This window comes from Lithobates pipiens, unplaced genomic scaffold (assembly GCF_037356315.1).
Source record: "Lithobates pipiens isolate NorthernLeopardFrog02 unplaced genomic scaffold, aLitPip1_a1.2 Scaffold_28, whole genome shotgun sequence".
In the NCBI taxonomy this organism is placed as follows: Eukaryota; Metazoa; Chordata; class Amphibia; order Anura; family Ranidae; genus Lithobates; species Lithobates pipiens.
The window spans coordinates 21,201,408-21,222,173 of NW_027507789.1; the positions used below are offsets into that span (position 1 = coordinate 21,201,408).

At 49.9% G+C, this 20,766-nt stretch overlaps 1 protein-coding gene across 2 annotated transcripts in view; it reads left to right on the plus strand.

The window, feature by feature from the left end:
• The first annotated feature begins 379 nt into the window (after nt 1–379).
• Nucleotides 380–20,766, plus strand: part of SLC16A3 (solute carrier family 16 member 3) — a 57,009-nt gene continuing 36,622 nt past the window's right edge. Inside the window, exon 1 of one of the 2 annotated variants that reach the window (XM_077458883.1) lies at nt 380–623. The gene's annotated coding sequence lies outside the window, so the exon portion shown is untranslated. Of the gene's footprint in view, nt 624–1,932; nt 2,065–20,766 lie in introns of those variants that run through there. The other variant, XM_077458884.1, reaches the window with a different exon arrangement.

The following is a 20,766-nucleotide window of genomic DNA, read 5'->3' on the forward strand; positions in this document are numbered from 1 at the left end:
GTTTTTATTATTATTATTATTATTCAGCCATCAGTATGCATTACAGTGCATTCTGAATGACAACCCCTATTATGTCCTTCTTATGATCACACTGACACTATTAGAAATTCTGCACATTCCTTTTCAGTATTACAGAGCATTACAGCAGCCTGACATATGACAGTGGGCGTGGCCATGACTTGGCATCAACACCCCCCCCCCCCCCCCCCATCCAGCGTCACCTAGACAATGCCTACACAATGCATCCTGTATATGGACCACCCACATCAACAGCTGATTACAATGCCCCCCCCCCCCCCCCCCATATATATATATATTCCTGCTTTATAGATCCTGATGTGTGATCACAGGGTGCCCCCTCACCCACCCTTATTTTTTCTCCCTCTCCCCCCTCTATGGGGGATGCTGTATTGTACCCCACCACCAGTACAGAGGAGGAGGATGCTGTTGCTCAGTGACCTTCAGCTTCCTGTCTAGGTGACACTAGTCGGTGCTGTCTTTCGTGACGTCACCAGAGGACGTGCCGAGTTAAAGCTCCGAGAGAGAGAAGAGAGAGAGAGGCGGCTGGAGTGAGGCAGAGAGATCGGAGGAGGAAGGCTGATCACAGGCAGCACCGACTACAGGTGCTCGGGGAAGGGGGTTGGAGGGGAGATGGGGGGGTGACCTGTCCCAGGTGCTGATGATGGAATAGAGGGGGGCACAGAGACCTGCGATCTATGAGTGAGGGGGGTGTGACGGGTCCCCGATGTACACTTTCCTATGAGCTGTCATAGATTTCTGTATGGGAACTGCTGAGGATGTCTTGTAGCCAATAACTTCCATTCTGATACTTTGTATCCAATGCTGGAAACAAGTGATGACATAATCTCCTGTGTTACTTCTGCGTAGAGCCGTCATGTCCCCACTGATAATCATCACTGATATATTGATCAGATCAATATCTAATATTTTAGACGTAGCTCATCAGATCTCAGCCCTGTTGTATTATCGATATAATAGATAGTAACAATATACTAATATTAATACAATATATTTCTAATAACTACTGTATGTATAAGTTCAATATTTTGTATTTTAGATGTAGCTCATCAGATCTCAGCCCTGTTTTATTATCTGTATAATAGTAGCAATATACTAAAATTAATACAATATTAATATAGAATATATTATATTATACTAATATTAATATAGAATATATTATACTAAAATTAATACAATATTAATATAGAATATATTATATTATACTAATATAGAATATATTATACCAATATTAATATAGTAATATATTAACACATTATATTTCTAATAACTACTGTATATATGTATAAGTTCAATATTTAGTATTTTAGATGTAGCTCATCAGATCTCACTCTCAGCTCTGTTTTATTATCTGTAGAATAGATGGTAACAATTAATATTACCACAATATATTGCTAATTAACTTATATATATATATATATATATATATATATACATACGAGTGTTCAATATTTTTAGTATTTTAGATATAGCTCCTCAGATCTCAGCTCTCTTTTAATTTCTGTATTTATATTCATACAGTAATAATATTAGTAAATTGCTGGTAACTAAACTCCTAATCGCCTATTCTGTGTTGTAATATCAGATCTTTCTATCACCTAAAAGCCGGGCTCTGTAAATGTAGAAAAATCTATCCAAGCAGTGACCCCCCCCCTCCCCTCTCCCCTCTTCCCAAAAATGTAGATGCGTGGCTAAATTGCAGCTTCTGTAAAAAGTGATCCACCTGCAGATTACTTTTTCAGAGGCATTTGACGGAGGGAGATTTGAAGCTTCCTTGCTACCTATTTTAAGCCTTTAAATGCTGCACCAATGCATTGCACGCAGTTGTGGCGCATCTCTCCCGGCCCCTTAAAGCGGCTAACTGCGCACTGCTCTGCTCCCCGCCGGCCCCTCCTTCCCTCCCGTCTGTCGCAGGTGCAATACACGCACTGTACACTACATCACCTGGGACGGACGAGAAGAGAGGAGGGGCGGCGGGGAGCAGCGCGCCGATAGTCGTATTCTTCCAGGCATCGGGTGACCAGGGTTAGTGAAACTTATTTTTTTTACTGCAGGGCCGCGATCGGAGGGAGGGGGCACTGCAATACAGCTGTATGGGGCCCGGGCCAGACTTCAGTGTGCTCTCCCCCCCTCCCCACACTAGCCCCCTGTATGCTCTCCCCCCAGTGTTCCCGTGTGTGTCCCCCCCCAGTGTTCCCGTGTGTGTCCCCCCCCAGTGTTCCCGTGTGTGTCCCCCCCCCCCCAGTGTTCCCATGTGTGTCCCCCCCCCCCCAGTGTTCCCATGTGTGTCCCCCCCCCCCCAGTGTTCCCGTGTGTGTCCCCCCCCCCAGTGTTCCCGTGTGTGTCCCCCCCCCAGTGTTCCCGTGTGTGTCCCCCCCCCCAGTGTTCCCGTGTGTGTCCCCCCCCCCAGTGTTCCCGTGTGTGTCCCCCCCCCCAGTGTTCCCGTGTGTGTCCCCCCCCCCCAGTGTTCCCGTGTGTGTCCCCCCCCCCCAGTGTTCCCGTGTGTGTCCCCCCCCCCCCCAGTGTTCCCGTGTGTGTCCCCCCCCCCAGTGTTCCCGTGTGTGTCCCCCCCCCCCAGTGTTCCCGTGTGTGTCCCCCCCCCCCAGTGTTCCCGTGTGTGTCCCCCCCCCCCCCAGTGTTCCCGTGTGTGTCCCCCCCCCCCCAGTGTTCCCGTGTGTGTCCCCCCCCCCCCCAGTGTTCCCGTGTGTGTCCCCCCCCCCAGTGTTCCCGTGTGTGTCCCCCCCCCAGTGTTCCCGTGTGTGTCCCCCCCCCCAGTGTTCCCGTGTGTGTCCCCCCCCCCCAGTGTTCCCGTGTGTGTCCCCCCCCCCAGTGTTCCCGTGTGTGTCCCCCCCCCAGTGTTCCCGTGTGTGTCCCCCCCCCAGTGTTCCCGTGTGTGTCCCCCCCCAGTGTTCCCGTGTGTGTCCCCCCCCCAGTGTTCCCGTGTGTGTCCCCCCCCCCAGTGTTCCCGTGTGTGTCCCCCCCCCCAGTGTTCCCGTGTGTGTCCCCCCCCAGTGTTCCCGTGTGTGTCCCCCCCCAGTGTTCCCGTGTGTGTCCCCCCCCAGTGTTCCCGTGTGTGTCCCCCCCCAGTGTTCCCGTGTGTGTCCCCCCCCAGTGTTCCCGTGTGTGTCCCCCCCCAGTGTTCCCGTGTGTGTCCCCCCCCAGTGTTCCCGTGTGTGTGTCCCCCCCAGTGTTCCCGTGTGTGTGTCCCCCCCCCCCCCCCAGTGTTCCCGTGTGTGTCCCCCCCCAGTGTTCCCGTGTGTGTCCCCCCCAGTGTTCCCGTGTGTGTCCCCCCCCAGTGTTCCCGTGTGTGTCCCCCCCCAGTGTTCCCGTGTGTGTGTCCCCCCCAGTGTTCCCGTGTGTGTGTCCCCCCCCCCCCAGTGTTCCCGTGTGTGTGTCCCCCCCCCCCCCCAGTGTTCCCGTGTGTGTGTCCCCCCCCCCCCAGTGTTCCCGTGTGTGTGTCCCCCCCCCCCAGTGTTCCCGTGTGTGTGTCCCCCCCCCCCAGTGTTCCCGTGTGTGTGTCCCCCCCCCCAGTGTTCCCGTGTGTGTGTCCCCCCCCCCCAGTGTTCCCGTGTGTGTGTCCCCCCCCCCAGTGTTCCCGTGTGTGTGTCCCCCCCCCCCCAGTGTTCCCGTGTGTGTGTCCCCCCCCCCCCCAGTGTTCCCGTGTGTGTGTCCCCCCCCCCAGTGTTCCCGTGTGTGTGTCCCCCCCCCCAGTGTTCCCGTGTGTGTGTCCCCCCCCCCAGTGTTCCCGTGTGTGTGTCCCCCCCCCCCAGTGTTCCCGTGTGTGTGTCCCCCCCCCCCAGTGTTCCCGTGTGTGTGTCCCCCCCCCCCAGTGTTCCCGTGTGTGTGTCCCCCCCCCCAGTGTTCCCGTGTGTGTGTCCCCCCCCCCAGTGTTCCCGTGTGTGTCCCCCCCCCCCCCAGTGTTCCCGTGTGTGTGTCCCCCCCCCCAGTGTTCCCGTGTGTGTCCCCCCCCCCAGTGTTCCCGTGTGTGTCCCCCCCCCCCCCAGTGTTCCCGTGTGTGTCCCCCCCCCCCCAGTGTTCCCGTGTGTGTCCCCCCCCCCCCCCAGTGTTCCCGTGTGTGTCCCCCCCCCCCCAGTGTTCCCGTGTGTGTCCCCCCCCCCAGTGTTCCCGTGTGTGTCCCCCCCCCCAGTGTTCCCGTGTGTGTCCCCCCCCCCAGTGTTCCCGTGTGTGTCCCCCCCCCCAGTGTTCCCGTGTGTGTCCCCCCCCCCAGTGTTCCCGTGTGTGTCCCCCCCCCAGTGTTCCCGTGTGTGTCCCCCCCCCCAGTGTTCCCGTGTGTGTCCCCCCCCCAGTGTTCCCGTGTGTGTCCCCCCCAGTGTTCCCGTGTGTCCCCCCCCCCAGTGTTCCCGTGTGTGTCCCCCCCCAGTGTTCCCGTGTGTGTCCCCCCCCAGTGTTCCCGTGTGTGTCCCCCCCCAGTGTTCCCGTGTGTGTCCCCCCCCAGTGTTCCCGTGTGTGTCCCCCCCCAGTGTTCCCGTGTGTGTGTCCCCCCCAGTGTTCCCGTGTGTGTGTCCCCCCCCCCCCCCAGTGTTCCCGTGTGTGTGTCCCCCCCCCCCAGTGTTCCCGTGTGTGTGTCCCCCCCCCCCAGTGTTCCCGTGTGTGTGTCCCCCCCCCCAGTGTTCCCGTGTGTGTGTCCCCCCCCCCCCAGTGTTCCCGTGTGTGTGTCCCCCCCCCCCAGTGTTCCCGTGTGTGTGTCCCCCCCCCCCCAGTGTTCCCGTGTGTGTGTCCCCCCCCCCCCCAGTGTTCCCGTGTGTGTGTCCCCCCCCCCCCAGTGTTCCCGTGTGTGTGTCCCCCCCCCCAGTGTTCCCGTGTGTGTGTCCCCCCCCCCAGTGTTCCCGTGTGTGTGTGTCCCCCCCCAGTGTTCCCGTGTGTGTGTCCCCCCCCCCAGTGTTCCCGTGTGTGTGTCCCCCCCCCCAGTGTTCCCGTGTGTGTGTCCCCCCCCCCAGTGTTCCCGTGTGTGTGTCCCCCCCCCCAGTGTTCCCGTGTGTGTCCCCCCCCCCAGTGTTCCCGTGTGTGTCCCCCCCCCCCAGTGTTCCCGTGTGTGTCCCCCCCCCCCCAGTGTTCCCGTGTGTGTCCCCCCCCCCCCCCCCAGTGTTCCCGTGTGTCCCCCCCCCCAGTGTTCCCGTGTGTGTCCCCCCCCCCCAGTGTTCCCCTGTGTGTGTCCCCCCCGCGTTCCCCTGTGTGTCCCCCTCCTCAGCATTCCCCTGTGGGTGTCCCCCCTGTCTGTCCCCCCCAGAGTCCCCCCGTGTGCTCTTCCCCCGTATGTCCCACTGTGTTCCCCCCCCCGTTCCCCTGTGTGTTCCCCACCCAGTGTTCCCCTGTGCTTTCCCCAGTGTTCCCCCTGTGTGCTCTCCCCCCCCAGTGCCCCCCTCCAGTGTTCCCCTGTGCGCTCCATCCCCCTGTGTGCTCCCCCCCCCCACAGTGTCCCACTGTGTGCTCCCCCCTAGTGTACCCCTGTGTGTCCCCCTGTGCCCTCCCCCCCTCCCAGGGTCTCCTTGTGTGCTCCCCAACCCCCGAAGTGTCCCCCCCTGTGTGCTCCCCACCCCCCACAGTGTCCCCCCTGTGTGCTCCCCCCCAGTGTCCCCCTGTGTTCTCCCCCCCCCCCCCCCCCGCCCCAGTGTCCCTGTGTGCTCCCCCCCGCCCCAGTGTCCCTGTGTGCTCCACCCCCCCACAGTGTCCCCCCTGTGTGCCCCACACCCGCCACAGTGTCTCCCTGTGTGCTCCCCCCAGTGTCCCCCTGTGTGCTTCCCGTCCCACCCCCCACAGTGTCCCCCCGTGTGCTCCCCTCCCGCCACAGTGTCCCCCCGTGTGCTCCCCACCCCCCACAGCGTCTTCCTGTGTGCTCCCCCCAGTGTCCCCGTGTGTGCTTGCCCCCCCCTCCCCAGTGTCCCATTGTGTGCTTCCCCCCCCCCCCCATGTCACCCTGCGCAGGTATGGCTTGAGATCCAGGGGCCCCATGATATTCTATTGCCCGGGGGCCCCATCAGTTGTCAGTCCACCCCTGCTCCCAACCACTACCTTTACAGCTTAAGTGATGGTGGTAAACATTCATTTCAACAATGTGTTTTCTCCTACTGAAACCATTGATGGGGCACTATTCCTCTTACGGACTCCAGTGATGGGTCACCATTCCTCCCACTGACACCAGTGATGGGACACTATTCCTCCCACTGTCACCAATGATGGGGCACTATTCCTCCCACTGATACCAGTGATGGGGCACCATTCCTCCCACTGATACCAGTGATGGGGCACCATTCCTCCCACTGATACCAGTGATGGGGCACCATTCCTCCCACTGATACCAGTGATGGGGCACCATTCCTCCCACTGATACCAGTGATGGGGCACCATTTCTTCCACTGACACCAAAACTCTGTTGTAAACTCTTACAAATACCCAGTGAAGTGATTGGCCTCAGATGATACGCAGTGATGAAACAAATCCTCCTACATAAGTTTCACTAGTTTATCTACAGTCTTCTCTAGCATTCATAAAGCTTGTCTGAGGCATCAGCAAAAAGGGGACAGGGAACTTAAATCACACTCTGCAGAGCTCAGTGAGGAGAGCTCTGAGAGCTGATTGGAGCGAAGAGACAACTCCCCACCCTTCACACACAGGAATAGAGCTGATACTCTCAACCACAGGCTGTGTGCTGGAGATCCCTCTCCCTGTCACCCTTTTTTTTCTCTTTGTGTCAGGAAAACTTGTCAGAAGTGATTCATGCTGATAGCAGAGGAAGGAAGTGGTAGATATAAATAACACTTAGTGCTCTCTATTGAGTACACACTATAGAGGGGTATGCTTTGTTCGTATTTCATGTCTGAGGTTTACAACCACTTTAAGAAAGATTGTATATTTAGATTGTAAAGTTTATTGTCAATCTTATATGCCAACTAATTTGCTATGGTAAAACGGACCTTCAGTCATTTTTTTTTTTCATCTTTCCATCTATTAACTCTTCTGCCCTCCTTCTTTTAACTTTGGATAGTAAAACATTTTTTTTTTCTGCCAGTAAATACCTTATACAGCCCACTTCTGGTAATAATCCTAGGCTTATGACATCATGCACAGCTCTCTCTCTTTCTCACTCTTATGAGATTGCCAGGAAGGGAGGGGGGTGAGTCATAAGAGGGCCCATGAGAGCTGCAGAGCTGGAGGTGTGCCTCTGTGTAAATCCAGGAAAGTGAACAGGCAGCAGCTTCAGCTGCCCACAGTTAAAATGGCTGCAGCCAGACTCAGTGGAGGGAGATTTCTGCAGAATATTTGGCAAGTACAGAATCGCAGTATAAAATACTATGTAAAGTGGTTGGAGGGAAGCTTCAGAATGGCAAAGATGTTTTTATTACAAATTATGTGAGCGGACTGCAGTTCCTCTTTAATATATATATATATACACATACGTACGTACGTACGTGTGTGTGTATGTATGTGTATATATATATATATATATATAATATATAATATATATTACACATACAAAGGTTGTATATTTTAAAGGCCCATTTGGGAACGCCAGTTGCTTTTTGAACATTAATATCAGTAGAGGAGTAGATGACAGTTTTGATTGGCTGTTATCCATTACGCCACATCGACCTATGAAATACAGCCTGTCACTCTACGAACCTGTTGGCATGTTATCTTGGCGTTCTGCTGGGTGTATTTTTGGCTGCACTTACTCCTCTCTGTATAAAGTGAAGTGCGGCTTTCCAACATGCTATATTTACTGCGCAGAGTAAAGAGTCCAGCCTCGTCGCAAATATTGTAGTGCATTAATGGCTTCCGTTGCTATGCCAGGATTTAATGAACCTGGGGTTTGTTAATCAGTTTGCACTCCATGTAGTGGAAAAGTATCTGGCAGTCCACCTGTAGTGCCTGTACCTGGACCAGGCCAACCAGATCTCTCACTTCTATAGTACCTGGCACACCTGTGACTAGGCCCATGCCAGCGTTGCGCCTTTAAATAACAACAGCTTGTGTGTTAGACCAGGTCAACCAGATGTCTTACTTCTATGGTATCTAACGGTATACCTGTGGCTAGGCCCACGCAGGCGTTGCACCTTTTGAATTCCAGCTTGTATGTAGCCTGGTCCAACCCGGACATCTCACTTCTGAAGTACCTGGTAGTACAACTGTAACTAGGCCCTTGCCGGTGTTGTACCTTTAACCGCTTCCGGACGCCCACCGTACACACAATATCTCACAAAAGTGAGTACACCCCTCACATTTTTGTAAATATTTTATTATATCTTTTCATGTGACAACACTGAAGAAACAATATTTTGCTACAATGTAAAGTAGTGAGTGTACAGCTTGTATAACAGTGTAAATTTGCTGTCCCTTCAAAATAACTCAACACACAGCCATTCATGTCTAAACCGCTGGCAACAAAAGTGAGTACACCCCTAAGGCCGCGTACACACGCTGGGACTGTTCGCCCAACTTTGTCCGGCAAACAGTCCGCTCAAAATTAGCATGGACGGACATGGCCACACACGACGGACGAACAGTTTGCTGAAACCGTGCGCGATGACGTGAACGGCACGTACGACGGGACGAAAAATACGACGTCCTATACACTGCATTATAACTTTCGGCGTGAAAATCCTTTCTGAGCATGCGCGCAACTTTGTTTGACGAACAAGCCTACACACGCGGGGACTGTCCGCTGAAACAAGGTTTCAGCGGACAGTTTTTCGGAATTTCCGAAAAACCTTGTTCAGCGGACTGTTCGCTGAAACTGTCCGCTGAAAGCCCACACACGAGCGGACTGTCCGCTGAAACTTGGTTTCAGCGGACAGTTTCAGCGAACAGTCCCCGCGTGTGTACGCGGCCTAAGTGTCCAAATTGGGCCCAAAATGTCAATATTTTGTGTGGCCACCATTATTTTCCAGCACTGCCTTAACCCTCTTGGGCATGGAGGTCACCAGAGCTTCACAGGTTGCCACTGCAGTCCTCTTCCCCTCCTCCATGATGACATCACAGAGCTGGTGGATGTTGGAGACCTTGTGCTCCTCCACCTTCCATTTGAGGATGTTCCACAGATACTCAATAGGGTTTAGGTCTGGAGACATGCTTGGCCAGTCCATCACTTTTACCCTCAGCTTCTTTACCAAGGCAGTGGTCATCCTGGAGGTGTTTGGGGTCGTTATCATGTTGGAATACTGCCCTGCGACCCAGTCTCCAAAGGGAGGGGATCATGCTCTGCTTCAGTATGTCACAGTGCATGTTGACATTTATGGTTCCCTTGATGACCTGTAGCTCCCCAGTGCCGGCAGCACTCATGGAGCCCCAGACCATGACACTCCCACCACCATGCTTGACTGTAGGCAAGACACACTTGTCTTTGTACTCCTCACCTGGTTGCCGCCACACACACTTCTCACCATCTGAGCCAAATAAGTTTATCTTGGTCTCATCAGACCACAGGACATGGTTCCAGTAATCCATGTCCTTAGTCTGCTTGTCTTCAGCAAACTGTTTGCGGACTTTCTTGTGCATCATCTTTAGAAGAGGCTTCCTTCTGGAATGACAGCCACACAGACCAATTTGATGCAGTGTGCGGCGTATGGTCTGAGCATTGACAGGCTGACTCCCCACCCCTTCAACTTCTGCAGCAATGCTGGCAGCATTTATCCATCTACTTACCAAAGACTATGGATATGACGCTGAGCATGTGCACTCAACTTGTTTGGTTGATCATGGCGAGGCCTGTTCTGAGTGGAACCTGTCCTTTCCTGTCCTGTTAAACTGCTGTATGGTCTTGGCCACCGTGCTACAGCTCAGTTTCAGGGTTTTGGCAATCTTCTTATAGCCTAGGCCATCTTTATGTAGAGCAACAATTCTTTTTTTTTTTTCAGATCCTCATAGTCACATGACTCCGGGGAGGGAAAATGGCTAATTGGGCCTAATTTTGGACATTTTCACTTATTGGCGTACTCACTTTTGTTTCCAGCGGTTTAGACATTAATAGCTGTGTGTTGTTTGGGATGTGTGTGATTGGACACAGCGGGAGCCAGTCACCGGGTTTGGCGCACTGGGCTGCCTCGACCCACTGATTGTTCACAGGAGAGACGGATCAGCTGTCTGCCTGTGTAAACAAGGCACAAGGCTGATCTGTCAGGAAGTGAAAGGGAGAGATCTTGTGATTCAGCTAAGCTGGATCAGGAATCTCTCTTTTCCTTCAGTGTGACACTCCCCCCTCCCCCATCACACCTGGTGTTAACCCCTTACCTGCCAGTGCCATTTATACAGTAATCAATGCATTTTTATAGCACTGATCACTGTATTGGTGTCACTGGTCCCCAAAAATTGGCAGTATCAGATTTGTCCGCCACAATGTCGCAGTCCCGCTAAAAATCGCAGATCCACCCCATTACTTGTAAAAATAAATAAAAGTCCCTAAATCTATCCTGTAGTTTGTAGACGCTATAAATTTTGCACAAACCGATCAATATATGCTTATTGGGATTTTTTTATACCAAAAATATGTAGCAGAATACATATTGGCCTAAATTGATAAAGAAATTATTTGTTTTACATTTTCATTTTTCGATATGTATTATAGCAGAAAGTAAAAAATATTGGTTTATTTTTTTCAAAATATTTAGTGTTTTTTTGTTTATAGCGCATAAAATAAAAAGCGCAGAGGCAGGAAGTGGGTAAAACCTTCCGCAGCTTGTGTGTAGACCAGGTCAACCAGACATCTTACTCCTATAGTATCTGGCTGTATACCTGTGGCTAGGCCATGCCGGCGTTTAACCTTCTAACAACAGCTTGTGTGTAGACTGGGCCTGCAGGCAGGTGCAGTCTACTTTCTCCACTGCAGGTGGCACTCCTCCGCAGTGGAGCCGCAGCTGGAGAGGAAGTCAAGAGGGGCACAGTTCATCTATGGTTTCCTGGGTCACTTGTTAAGCATCCAATTGGATGCTGCCACCCTATGTGACTTTGGTGGCCATCTTGAGTCAGGCAGAGCCTATTTAAAGTGGTTGTATGCTCAATTTTTTTACTTTTACCTACAGGAAAACCTATAATAAGGCTTACCTGTAGGTAAAAAAAATCCCCTCGGTATGCGCCGCTGACTGCAGCGGCGCATGCGCACAAGGGGGTTCTCGGCCTGAAAATCCGGCAGTGGCCGACCGGCCGGAATGAAATCGATAACGCGGCTCCGGCCACTCAGCGCCGGAGCCGCGATACCCGGAAGAAACGCTGAGGGAGCATGTCAGCTCCCTCGGCGTGGATCGGGCCAGATGTCGGGGCCTCGTTCTGAGGTAAGTATTTCATAATGAGCTAGTATGCGGTGCATACTAACTCATTATGCCTTTTGCTTTGCAGGTTTAAAAAAAAAAAAATAATAATAATTTGCGGGTTTACTACCGCTTTAAGGCCCTGGCTCCCAGGTTTGGCACGATTTTTGTGAGTTAGTAGAGTAAGAACAGGCACGGTGCCTGTTAGAGACAGTATTAGTGGGTTACTGATGAGGAGGGAAACCATAGGGTCACAACTCCTTGGACATTTTCCCACTTGGCCACCAGATGGCCAGGCTGCATTCCGCTGTCAACCTGGGTAATACCTGTCATCTTTACATCATTGGAATCTGTGAGCATACCCAGTGGGGCAGGAGTCCCTCTGAATTGTTGTGAACTGTCCTTACATTACTTCAGTACGTTTTCCACTGCACCTATCTGTGGGAGTTACTGCCACTGCACTTGCTGCACCCCACCTACAAGCCAGCCATGGGTTCTCACTTCTGTAGTATCTGGCAGTATACCCAGGGCTAGGTCCATGCCAGCATTGTACCTTTAAATGTGTAGACTAGGCCAGCCAGACATCTCACTTCTATAGACCATTAATCGGCTCTTAAGGGTTTATAAGGGCTTTATCCTGAATTTTGCCCAGACAGACTATAGCCGTAGATAGGAGTACATCTTGCTCAGTGTAACGGAAAGTGAAATCTGCCCATCCTCATTGGCGTTACGTGAGAGCTGGGAACTTGAAGTCTTCATCTTCTCTACAGATAAGGGAATGTGCCCTGAGCTTTTCCAATGGTTTACAGATTCATTATGTCCATTGCCTGGAAGAAATTGTTATTGCCACTTATGGCTCTAGATATTGCATAGATTACCCACTCAGTTTTCGTGAGCAGATCTATTGATATCATGGGCAAGACTTGAGCTACAATTTTTAGCTGTGTGATCTCCTGTATCTGCAGGGACAGATTCCTGCATAGCAAGCGTAGGCCGTAACCTGGGGCCACATACTCTGTATATATTGCTGATTATCAGAAACACATCAGCCCCCATTCACACCTGCATGTTTTTATTGCACGATTTCAAAAGAGAGACAGCGCTATCAAATTATTCTCAATGGGCCCATTTACACCTGAGCATTGGGTTACCTTTCATCAAAAATACATGAGCTTCTCTGGGACAGAATCAAGTGTTTTTGGTCTCATAGACATACCTCACAACTTTTTGAGGTGGGAATGAGGGACACCTATCAGCAAAAGTATGCAGGCATAGGACACACCCCTTGCCACACCCCCTTAAAGGAAAATTGTACAAAAAAAAACAAGATTGGTTAAAGTGGTTGTAAACCCCTTACAACCACTTTAACCTACAGGTAACCCTAGATTAAGGCTTACCTGTAGGTGCATGAAATATCTCCCAAACCTAAAAGGTTTAGGACAGGGATCTGCAATTAGTGGACCTCCAGCTGTTGCAAAGTCCCATCGTGCTTCTGCCTCTGGGTGTCATGCTTGTGGCTGTCAGAGCCTTGCTATGCCTCATGGGATTTGTAGTTCTGCAACAGCTGGAGGTCCGCTAATTGCATATCCCTGGTTTAGGAGATATTTGCAAGAATAGCAGCACCGATGTCTATGGCGCAAGCACCGTAGACATCATGCGCAGGCGCACTGGGAGTGCTGTTTCTAACGCCAATCATGCTGTTAGTGGCGGCACCAGCGCGCATGCACGGGAGTGACTTTATCACAGCTACGGCCAGTCACAGCGCCGGAGCCGCAATACCCGGAAGTCACTCCGGGTATCATGGCAGCGACGGAGGAGGTGACCGAGGACCGCTGTTGGGCTTCGATCTCAGGTAAGTAATTCATAATGAGCTAGTATGCTATGCATACTAGCTCATTATGCTTTTGTCTTTTATTTTTTTTATTTTTTTTTTTGTTTTTTTTTTACCACTACTATTCCTTTATATTGGCTTTTGGAATTCACAAATGCAGCAATTTAGAAATCAGATGAAATGTTTAGCACTGGGCAGCACTTTTTGATAGATGCAAAGTGCATTTTATATACAACTATATAGATCAGACCAAAATGAGGGACAAATGAGGAGGAATGAGGGACAGAGGGACATTGCTCCAAATCAGGGACAGTCCCTCAAAATCAGGGAAAGTTGAGAGCCATGTCAACATAGCCTTTAATGGAAGTGCCTTAAAAATGCGTGTTTACACACTTTTTTTTCAGACATACGGTATTCAAAGCTCTGTGAACCCCAAAAAAATGAGACTCTGCCTCTAAATGACCTGATTATCCTCACGCACAACGGGGAATGGGGCTTATTCTTTACAATAACATTTGCCAGCCTTCTGCCTTGATTGCCAGTGCGATCCAGTTTCTCTGCCGTCAGCTGATGACCACAGGAGTGTTATAAAGCGGGTAAATGGCAATACACCAGAGAAATGTTGACTAGTTTCTGATTAGAGATGAGCTCAGGCATTGTCTGAACTCATCTCTAGCCGACCTTGTGCTTATTATTTTTTATTTTTTTACCCTGGGCCAGTTAAACAAAAAGGTGGGGTACAGCTTGCAGCTCATTGGATTTCCTCCTCCTGGTGATGAACTGGACAAGGTTCAAGCTGTAGGTGGCCCTGTTGGCACCCTCCCAGCCCACATTCTTTGATCTAAAAATCGAATGGGCCAGGCAGTGCTACACTATTTGTTTTCCTTTGTATTGCCATTTATCATAATTGCTGTGTTAGCTGCTAACTTTATAGTCAGCGCAAAATTATTTGTTACACCAGGCAGAAAATTGTCAACTTGAATGCAGCTCCATCCAATCAGGTGCAACTATTGTTCAGGTACTCTGACAGCTGTGGGTGCTGGCTGTCACAATACAATAGCCAGAAGGAGAGATTCCTTCATTCATTCTGGATGGGGTAACCAACAGATTTCTTTAGCTCAGACCATCTTACAGTATATGGCCAGCTGGAGCATTCTACTACTTTATTTAAAGTGGTTGTAAACCCTTACAAACCACTTTGACCTACAGGTAAGCCTAGATTAAGGCTTACCTGTAGGTCCAAGCAATATCTCCTAAACCTATACGGTTTAGGAGATATTTGCCCGAAAACAGGCACCGCTGTCTACGGCGCATGCGCCGAAGACAGCGGCGCGCAGGCGCACTGAGCGTGGCATTCTCAGCAACGGAGCTGCCGCGCGTGTTAGCTCCCGTGCGCATGCGTGGGAGTGATGTCATCGCGGCTCCGCCGAATGACAGCGGCGGAGCTGCGAGACCCCACCAACAAGATGGATGCGGCGGACTACAGGGGACAGCGGCAACTTCGCTGGCTCCTGTGTCAGGTAAGTGACACATAATGGGCTACTATGCGATGCATAGTAGTCCATTATGCTTTGCCTTTGCAGGGAATGAAAGAGGAAGTAAACTCATCAGGGTTTACTTCCTCTTTAAAGTCTCCTGTGATTGAGCAGCAGCAGGCCTGACTGGCTCAGCGTCGTGACCTCTGAGAGCCGGTTCACACTGACAAGTCGCGTCCCGTTCTGTGCAATGGAACCAGGGCCGGTGCTACCACTAGGCAAACTAGGCAACCGCCTAGGGTGCACTGCTGCCTAGGGTGCCTGGCCACTGGTGTTCCTACTTCTCTCTGCAGCAAGCAACTAAGTTTCAAAATCAGCAGGCAGCCACCGCTCCATTCGCTCATAGTGTCAGAGGCGCAGCAACGGCAGAGTTTGTGTTCCATCTCCCAAATGAATGAAAGCAAGTAAACATTCATTGATGGGTGCTGGTAGGCTGCATTGATGGGCCCTGGTAGGGTGCATTTGATGTGCCATGGTGAGGCTGCATTGATGGGCGCTGGTAGGCTGCATTTCATGGGTGCTGGTGAGGCTGCATTTGATGGGCGCTGGTGAGGCTGCATTTGATGGGCGCTGGTGAGGCTGCATTTGATGGGCGCTGGTGAGGCTGCATTTGATGGGCGCTGGTGAGGCTGCATTTGATGGGCGCTGGTGAGGCTGCATTGGTGGACGCTGGTGAGGCTGCTTTGGTGGACGTTGGTGAGGCTGCATTCGATGGGTGCTGGTGGGCTGCATTTGATGGGCGCTTTATTAAAAAGGAGGGCTATACAAGGCAGGGCAAAGGGGTTTTTGCCAGGGGTGGAGCCAGGGGGGTGGCGCGGCAAAATTAGGTTTCGCCTAGGGTGTCAAAAATCCTTGCACCAGCCCTGAATGGAACCATTCTAATTGGAGCGACTCAAGTCGCTCCGACTTAGAAAAAGGTTCCTGTACGACTTTTGGGGCGACTTGCATTGACTTCTATACGGATCCCGGTCGCCTGAGGCAGTCGCGCTGCAAGTCATGCTGCCTCAGTGTGAACCGACTCTGACGCTGAGCCAGTCAGGCCTGCTGCATATTAACCACTTGCCGACTGATGCACGTCCATATACGTCGACACAATGGCAGCAGTGGGCAAATGGGTGTACCTGTACATCCCCTTTAAGAGGCTGGGCTAGCAGGCGTGTGCATCCGCCGCATACAGCTTGACTGTACCCGTAAATAAGGCATTTCCCCATTCTGCCTTGTGTCATGACAGAGATCACCGATCCCTGTCATCGGCCCTGTCAAGTTGAAGCCCATCACCCCCACAGTTAGAATCACTCCCTAGGACACACTTAAACCCTTCATTGCCCCCTAGTGGTTAACACTCCTTCACTGCCAGTGTAATTTACACAGTAATCGGTGCATTTTTTATAGCGCTGATCGCTGTATAAATGGCAATGGTCCCAAAATAGTGTCAAAAGTGTCCGATGGGTCCACCATAATCTCACAGTCCTGATCTCCGCCACTACTAATAAAAAAGAATTATGTAAAAAAATTCCATAAAACTATCCCCTATTTTGTAGACGCTATAACTTTTGCGTAAACCAATCAATAGTAGCTTATTGCGATTTTTATTTTACCAAAAATATGTGAAAGAATACTTATTGGCCTAAACTGAGGGAAAAAAAATAGTTTTTTTATATATTTTTGGGGGATATTTATTATAGCAAAAAGTAAAAAATCTTGAATTTTTTTTCAAAATTGTCGCTCTTTTTTTGTTTATAGCGCAAATAATAAAATCCGCAGAGGTGATCAAATACAGTGGTGTGAAAAAGTGTTTGCCCCCTTCCTCATTTCCTGTTCCTTTGCATGTTTGTCACACTTAAGTGTTTCGGAACATCAAACCAATTTAAACAATAGTCAAGGACAACACAAGTAAACACAAAATGCAATTTGTAAATGAAGGTGTTTATTATTAAAGGTGAAAAAAAATCCAAACCATCATGGCCCTGTGTGAAAAAGTGATTGCCCCCTAAACCTAATAACTGGTTGGGCCACCCTTAGCAGCAACAACTGCAACCAAGCGTTTGCGATAACGTGCAATGAGGCTTTTACAGCGTCCTGGAGGAATTTTGGCCCACTCATCTTTGCAGAATTGTCCTAATTCAGTTACATTAGAGGGTTTTCGAGCATGAACGGCCTTTTTAAGGTCATACCACAACATCTCAATAGGATTCAGGTCAGAACTTTGGCTAGGCCACTCCAAAGTCTTCATTTTGTTTTTTCTTCAGCCATTCGGTGGTGGACTTGCTGGTGTGTTTAGGATCATTGTTCTGCTGCAGAACCCAAGTTCGTTTCAGCTTGAGTACACGAACAGATGGTCGGACATTCTCCTTCAGGATCTCTTGGTAGACAGCAGAATTCATAGTTCCTTTTATCACGGCAAGTCTTCCAGGTCCTGAAGCAGCAAAACAGCCCCAGACCATCACACTACCACCACCATATTTTACTGTTGGTATAATGTTCTTTTTATGAAATGCAGTGTTCCTTCTACGCCAGATATACTTGGACACACACCTTCCAAAGAGTTCCACTTTTGTCTCATCGGTCCACAGAATGTTGTCCCAAAAGTCTTGGGGATCATCAAGATGTGTTGTGGAGAAATTGAGACGAGCTTTGATGTTCTTTTTGCTCAGCAGTGGTTTTCTCCTTGGAACTCTGCCATGCAGGCCATTTTTGCCCAGTCTTTTCCTGATGGTGGAGGCATGAACGCTGACCTTAACTGAGGCAAGTGAGGCCTGCAGTTCCTTGGACGTTGTTGTGGGGTCTTTTGTGACCTCTTGGATGAGTCGTCGCTGCGCTCTTGGGGTAATTTTGGGCGGCCGGCCACTCCTGGGAAGGTTCACCACTGTTCCATGTCTTCGCCATTTGTGGATAATGGCTCTCACTGTGGTTCGCTGGATTCCCAAAGCTTTGGAAATGGCTTTATAACCCTTTCCAGACTGATAGATCTCAATTACTTTCTTTCTCAATTGTTCCTGAATTTCTTTGGGTCTCGGCATGATGTGTAGCTTTTAAGGATCTTCTGGTGGACCTTACTGTGTCAAGCAGCTCCTATTTAAGTGATGCCTTGATTGTGAACAGGTGTGGCAATAATCAGGCCTGGGTGTGGCTAGAGAAATTGAACTCAGGTGTGGACAACCACAGTTATAGTATGTTTTAACAAGGGGGGCAATCACTTTTTCACACAGGGCCATGATGGTTTGGCTTTTTTTTCACCTTTAATAATAAACACCTTCATTTACAAATTGCATTTTGTGTTTTACTTGTGTTGTCCTTGACTATTGTTTAAATTGGTTTGATGTTCCGAAACACTTAAGTGTGACAAACATGCAAAGGAACAGGAAATGAGGAAGGGGGCAAACACTTTTTCACACCACTGTACCACCAAAAGAAAGCTCTATTTATCGGGGAAAAAAAGGACATCAATTTTGTTTGGGTACAGTGCCACACGACTGCGTAATTGTCAGCTAAAGCGACGCAGTGCCGAATCACAAAAAGTGTTCTGGTCAGGAAGGGGGTAAAATCTTCCGGGGCTGAATTGTAAATGATTAGTCTATATAGTCACAGCTGTACGCAAGTAATAATTTGTACCTGCTGCCCTATATTAAATTTGATTTAGGCCTGCATTGTCGCAGCATGTGCCATTAATTACGGAGCTGGGAGGACAAAAATTGATCTTATGGAAAGCCAGGTCTCTGAGATATAAACCAGAAGATGATTCTCCAATAGTGCCATGCCAATGACAAAATATCTTGGGTGAAGCTGGATTTAAATAAAAAGCCTGTGCCATGGGAACATGGATGATGTTTGCATTGCGGGACTTAGCCACACCACTGCTGCAAAAAGGATGCAATTAATAGGAACAGGTTTATGTAATGCAATTAGGGCAGACCAACTGGACCATAGGTGTTCAGCTCTCCCCCCCCCACCTCCTACTATGCACATATCACAACACGGACCCCGACCATCCCCCATCCAAACAGGTGGCTGACGGACACTTAGAGGCTAATGTAGGTCTGGCCATTTGCATAAAACTTATTAACGGTTGCTCTGGCAGACATCTGTTGTCATGAGCAGTTATCTTGCTTGATCTTCCTTATCTCCCCCATCTCTCCAGTGCAGCCAGGATTAATAAAGGAGCACAACTGATGCTTTTTGGGTTTTATATTATTAAGCTGAAACCGACAGTGTCTGTGTTTGTCTCCGAGTCTGCTTTTAGAAGCCCTGATGCTATGGTCTTATGCATACTGAGTGTTTAGTACATACGTGTGAGATTCCTGTGTTTTTGAGCGGTTAGGCGGCGTACACACGTGGGGACTGTTCGCTCAACTTTGTTCGTCAAACAGTTTGAGCGGACAGTCCGCTCAAAATTAGCATGGACGGACTTGGCCACACACGACGAACGAACAGTCCGCTGAAACTTGCGCGATGACGTGAACGCCACGTACGACGGGACTAGAAATACGACGTCCTATACACTGCAATGCAACCTTCGCCGTGTAAATCCTTTCTGAGCATGCGCGGAACTTAGTTTGACGAACAAGCCTACACACGCGGGGACTGTCCGCTCAAACCAAGTTTCAGCGGACAGTTTTACGGAATTTCCGAAAAACTTTGTTCGTCAGACTGTCCGCTGAAACTGTCGAACAGTCCCCGCGTGTGTACGCGGCCTCAGACGGCATAGGCACACCATCTAGCCCTGGTGCCGACAGCCTGCAAAGATCTATGAGAGGCTGAAAGCTGCTGAGACTGTAACAACTGGTACTAATGTTTAGGGCTCCAAAGCTAATCATTTGATCAACTTTTGTTAACCACTTCAATACAGGGCACTTTCACCCCCTTCCTTCCCAGCCCAATTTTCAGCTTTCAGCGCTCTAGCGCTTTCAGTGACAATTGCGCGGTCATGCTACACTGTACCCAAATGAAATTGTTATCATTTTGTTCGCACAAATAGAGCTTTATTTTGGTGGTATTTATTCACGACTCCGTTTTTTTTTTTTTTGCGATATAAGCGGAAATTTGGGAAAAAAACAATATTTTCTTTTTTCTATTTGAAAAGAAATCCAATAAAATCAAATTTTGTCATAAATTTAAGCCAAAATGTATTCTGCTACATGTTTTTGGTAAAAAAAATTCCGTTAAGTGTATAATAATTGGTTTGTGTGATCACGGACATATGTACGCAAATGATCATGTACATATGTGTGCAGGTGATCACGTACATATGTGTGCAGATAATCATTGGGACATGTGATTTTAGTGGGACATATGTGGGGGACATGTTTTTATTATTAGGGACATGTGTTTTTATTATTTGGGGACATGTATGTTTTGGGACATGTGTGTTTTGGGGACATATGTGGGGACTGTGTTTGTACTGTGTGGTGTGTTGTGTGTTGACACTACACTGATGATCAGTGAGTAAAAAGCTGTGAAAAGCAGCCCATACTCACTGATCATCAGCCGGCTGCAGCGATCCGCTCTCCTCTCCTCTGCGATGACTTCCGTGTGAGGAGAGGAGAGCCGATTGCCTAGCAACCGGCTGTTTGTTTACATCACATGACGGCCGTGATTGGACACGCCCGTCATGTGATCAGGAGGGCCAATCGCAGAGCCCTCCTGCCGATCTGAGATGTGCCGTGTCCGGGTGACACGAGCACATCGGGATCGCACCGCTGCGCGGGCGCGCGCGCGCGCGATCCCGCTACTCCTGAAGGACGTTCCTGAACGTCCTATCAGGAGCAGGCGGCTCCCACCCGGCCGTATATATACATTGGCCGGGTGGGAAGTGGTTAAAGGAGCCTGCTGAAAAAAGATTCAGCCAAACAGTGGCTGCAACCGATCAGCCAGGGGCTCTCAAAGCAGCTTCAGTGGACTGGTCATACCATGCAGATGAAGCCTGCAGGAGTATGGTATAAGGTAGGTATAGCTGCTTTTTTTATTTTCTTCTAGATCAGCCTTTCTCAACATTTTTTTTCTTTACAGAATAACCCTTGAACTTATGTTCATGTCTTTGGGATCCCCTTCTAAATTATTACATCTCTAGCTCACGCCACATTTGCATGGATGCCAGTGGTGAAAA